The sequence below is a fragment of the Myotis davidii genome, unplaced genomic scaffold, assembly GCF_000327345.1.
Source record: "Myotis davidii unplaced genomic scaffold, ASM32734v1 scaffold135, whole genome shotgun sequence".
Lineage (NCBI taxonomy): Eukaryota > Metazoa > Chordata > Mammalia > Chiroptera > Vespertilionidae > Myotis > Myotis davidii.
The window spans coordinates 1545132-1550351 of record NW_006289813.1 but is presented as its reverse complement, the minus strand read 5'-3'; the positions used below and the strand labels follow the sequence as shown (position 1 = coordinate 1550351).

The 5220-nt window shown below is 39.5% G+C and overlaps 1 pseudogene; it reads left to right on the top strand.

The window, feature by feature from the left end:
• The first annotated feature begins 2969 nt into the window (after positions 1–2969).
• LOC107182882 lies at positions 2970–3411 on the top strand (annotated as a pseudogene).
• The last annotated feature ends 1809 nt before the right edge of the window (positions 3412–5220 follow it).

Below are 5220 nucleotides of genomic sequence, written 5' to 3'. Positions count from 1 at the left end.
GCCTCTCTCCTTTCCCACACACTTTTCAGCAGCAGCTCTGAGTTCCTTAACAGAAGCTCTGGTGAGTAGACCTAGACCGGGCTTCAGGCAAGGGAGGCCAAACAGAAGTCTTCGTTTTCAGTTGTCCTACTCTTGGTTCTGTTCATGGTGACTGGTATGTCAAGTCAAAGTAAATGTTACATGATTTTCCTTTGGCGCCTAGGGTCAAAAGATTCCTTCACTTTGTCCTTGGGTAGCAGGACCTCAAAACAGCACAGTATGCCACAGACCATCATGAGTCATATTTTCCATCAACAAAAAGTTCTTACAACTCAGTCTGTAAGGTAATTGGACAAAGATCATACAGCCCCAGACAATTAGAAGAGCACTGGCTCCCAGACACCGAGGATAACTGTAATAATTTAAATGCGTTTGAGCAAGTTTCTTAGCAGAATGCTGACCCAAGCACAGCTAGCACCTCGTTGGTGCCTTTAAGGCAATACAGAGTGTGTGTGTGTGTGTGTGTGTGTGTGTCTTGCTCAGGCCCAGCGGCCTCTCGGGAGTCTTCTAGGTAGTATGATTTGGGAAGACCTGATTAAAAAAGCCCTGTAGTGCTTCTACCAAGATGGATAAAATCCATGCCATCAGAGATTATTTGGGGGTTAGGATTTTGGTTATCCATCCATCTTTTTAAAATAAAATGAAAATAGTCCCAGAAGACAGTATGCCATTAACATTAACAACCAATTGAAATGGCAAATCAGGAACTTCCCTAGGGACTAAAGGAATGAGTCAGAGGTTATACATTTGGATGGAAGATTGTTTTTCACTGTGTCAGGTCAGATGGAGAGGAATCCTGGATAACCCAAATTTTAACACAAAGGAATAAATCTCTAATGGCATGATTTCTTCTTCCCCTGAAATTCTAATACCAAGGACTCAGATCTCCTCCAGCAAAGACTTTAGGTCATTTCAATTAGATTTTTTAAATTACATTTTATATACATGTTTTCATGATATGTAAGCCTGTAGTCTTCCCCCTTAAAGAAGATGTTTCCATCCTAGGACATCTGCCAGCTGTGCTGGAGGCACCTCAGCCATCACAGGCCTGTTCACAACAACTGCCCCAAACTCTTCATTTCACTGCTGGTTGAGCTCCTGTTCCTGCTTTCTTCCAGTTCTGCTCGCCCCTAACCCTCTGGCCATGTGATACTTTGCCTGTGGATTTTAAAAGCAAATTTTGTTTTTCTGACTATATTTCAGACCTGGCTTAAACTCACCTTTTGACAATTTTGCTTCCTGAGCACTGGGTGAAATCTCCACGAAATGCAATTACCTCCTGTTGCCTTGTGGTATGGGGAGTGTGTGTGAAGCATTCTTGGGAGGCAGGTTTTAGGACTTCCTAGTAGATGCCCTGCATTGTACGCTCATCACAGCTTCTCCCCCTCCCCGAATGATAGAAATCTTGGCTCCTGGCTAATGTGAGCCCTAAGAAGCTTAGAGGATTGTATAGCAAAGGAGGCTATAATAACATTGTAATGGCGTTTATTTGTCTTTCTTTACCCTAACTACAAAAACAACATTTTATTTTGGGAAATTTGGGGGAAAATATAAGCAAAAGAGAATTTAAAATTATCCATAATCCCATGACCCAACCATAATCTGTGTTAACATTTTGGTTTATAATCTTCCTATATCTCTTATACAGTACACATTTACACACCAAAATTAGAGTCACACTAGTCATTCTATTTTTTTCACCTAATTTCCTTTAATATATATATTGAACATTTTCTATGTATTTAAATGATTATATTAAATTTGAAAAATCTTTGATAAAGACAAAATCCATGAATTCAATATAATGGGAAGCTGGCTATGGCTTATTATGATAGATATAAATAAAAAGGTGGGTCTGCTAGAGATAATTATAAAGTACAATCTAAGCATGACTCATTGGTCCAGACTTACTCTCTTTGACACAGTATCATTTAGGGGTAGTGATCCTCAACAGACTAACTCAGACCATCAGACAGAACTTTATGCTAGAGCATTGGACTTAGAGTCAAATACCCTAATTCAAGATGAAATCAATGGTACATTCTTCAACTTATCCCTTGGCCTTTCTTAGACTGTTTCCCAAACTATAAAACAAAATTCATAATCATACTATCTGGGGTTGTTGTGAGGATAAATGAGATAATGCTTTGTGAACTGGAAAGTACTAAGCAAGTAAAATGGTCTCTTGTTGTTGGACTGCAAGGTCAGCTATGAGTGCTGCCATTTTGTTTCCATTATGTTCACCTCATTGCTTTATGGGGCTGTAGAGAGAGTTTCCCAAGAAAATCCCCAGAACTCTGAATTTTTTGTTTTCTAATATCAGCATGGCAGACTTTTCCTAGCCTTGCTTTCCTTCCTCAAGGACACCCTTCTAAGAAAAACAAAAATAAAAACAAAACAAACTCCCTAATTGAAATTTTTTATGTGGATTTTAAATAAAACTCTCTATCTGAAAACCTAAAATAAATTTTATTGCAAGGCAAACTTTAGAAAATAACCTACAAGTCAGTGTCCCCTCCCCCATTAATGCCAAACACTAGCCTCTTAATTGCCAGTTATGTGTATTCGGAGGAGGGTATAAGAAATATTCAAAAATGAAAGAGCTGTGACACTCCACTCAGCGTAAAAGATCATAAAACAAATCTAAGTGGAACTTCGGACTGTATCTCATAAACTAAAATGAACGCATTTACAATGACCAATCACCTGTGGTCTAGGCTCTTCTCAGTTGCACGTGTTAATTTTACTCAGATTCTCAACTAGGTGATAAGTCTAGTGAGGACAGGATATACTTGGTACACTCTCTGGCCCCAAGATTTGTCACCGCAGGAGCTCCTTAAAACTTACTGATACAAAATATACAAAGATTTTTTAAGTCAACAGTACAAAAACAACCCAATTCAAAAACGGGCAAGTGTTTGAGCGGGAAGATGGCTGAGCAGGTGCCTAAGACCGTGCTGTTTGTGTGTTTGGGTAACATCTGTCATTCACTCATTGCAGAGGCAGTTTTTAGAAAACTTGTAACTGATTCAAACATTTCAAACAAGAGGGCCATTGACAGCGCCCTGAGGGAACGTGTGCTGTGAGCTACCTAAGAAATCATGGCATTGACACAGCCCACAAGCAAGGCAGGTTGTTACAGAAGACTTTGCCACATCTGATTACATACTATGTATGGATGAAAGCAACCTGAGAGATTTGACTAGAAAAAGTAATCAAGTTAAGAACAACAAAGCTAAAGTTGAACTACTTGGGAGCTGTGATCCCTGGAGACAACTTATTAAAGAACCTACTATGGGAATGAGTCCAACTTTGAGGCCATGAACCAGCCATGTGAGGTGCTGCAGGGTCTTCCAGGACAGGGTGGGCTAGCCGTGTCCATCAGCTGTGGCCCAGCTGGTGCCTGACTCTGTGTCCCAGCCAATTGTCATGTCCATAGAGCAAGGCCAGTGCTGGTACTTCGGTTCACCTACTGTTTCTTACCTTAGAAAATGATTGCAGATGGAAGTCAGTGGTTAGCAAAAGAATAAATAGGAATAAGTAAAAGCACATCTATGCCTTTCCCTTTCTTTTTCCCCTCTCCCCCACCCCTTACCCCCAGGGTCGTTACCATTAGCTTCCCCACTCCCAACCTCCAAGGGCCCTTCCTTTACCTTTATAACTTGTTTCTGAAGCCCATTTATACTAGGAAGTACTTCTTCTACCTCTAAAAAAGCAGAAGAAGAGGGAGGAGGGGGAGGAGGAGGAGAAGAAGTAGGAGGAGGAGAAGAAGAAGAAATAAATATCTCTGATTCAGACAAAAAGATGGGCAAAATATCTGAACAAACACCTCACCAGAAAGATATACAGATGTCAAATAAGCACATGAAAAGATGCTCAATATCATATATCACTAGGGCATTACATATTAAAACAAAAATTAGATACCGCTGTACACCTACTAGAATTACTTAAATCCAAACCCCTGACCACAGCAAAAGCTGGTGAGAGTGTGGAGTAACAGGCACTCTTATTCATTGCTGGTGGAAATGTAAAATGGTGCAACCAGTTTAAAAAATTGTTTGGCTAGTCCTTACAAAGTTAAACATATCCTTACCATATAATCCAGCAATTGCACTCCTTGATATTTACTCAAATAAGTGAAAAACTTAGGTCCACACAAAAACCAGCACACACATGTTTACAGAAGCTCATTCATAATTGCCAGAACTTAGAAGCAAACAAGATGTCCCTCAGTAGGTGAATGGATGAAGAAACTGGTACATCCATAAAGAAACATTATTTGGGTATAAAAAACAATGAGCTAGCAAGATATAAAAGGCCTGGAAGAATTTGAATGCATACAAATAAGCGAAAGAAGCCAGTTTAAAAAACTATGTGCTGTATACTTTCAACTGTATAACATTCTGAAAAAGGCAAATCTAGAGAGAGAGTAAAAAGATCAGTGGTTGCCAGGGGGCTTTGGGCAGGAGGGAGGTAAAGAGCAGGGAATAGAAGAACACAGGGGATATTTGGGGCAGTGAAACTATTCTGTATGATACCAGAATAGTGGATACACTTATTATACATTTGTTCAAACCCATAGAGCTATACAACATAAAGAGTGAATCCTAATTTAAATTATGGACATTAGGTAATATATCACTGTTTATTATTTAATTATAAGAAATATACTATACTACTGCAGATATTAATAATAGAAAAATGGGGAGGGGGAGGAGAGAATATACAGAGCTCTCTATACTTTCTCCTCAATCTTTCTGTAAACCTGCTCTAAATATTAGTCTACTAATTAATAATTTTTAAGACCCTTATTGATTGATTGGTTTCCGTTGATGGTGAGAAATGAATCCTCTAAGGATCTAGCTACTTTGTTCCTAACAGGAAATGCTACTGACAGAACTGTGAAGAGTCTTCCCACTGAATACTAAGTGCGAAGACAATATGGAATATGAATTTATGGGGCTGTCTGCCAATTGAGCCTCTTTCTTCTTCAGAGCCTTGATCTTTTCTAAAATAAAATCTGCCAGAAATTTCACACGCTATGAAAGCACAATGGCTCCTCCCACAATCTCACGAGGGAAGTGCCCTTGTGGCCTTGAGCATAAACCCAGACAGGGAACAGCAGATGAAATGGATCCCTTTCTCTTCTCCTGGGAGTCTGAGTTGCACAGAATTCTG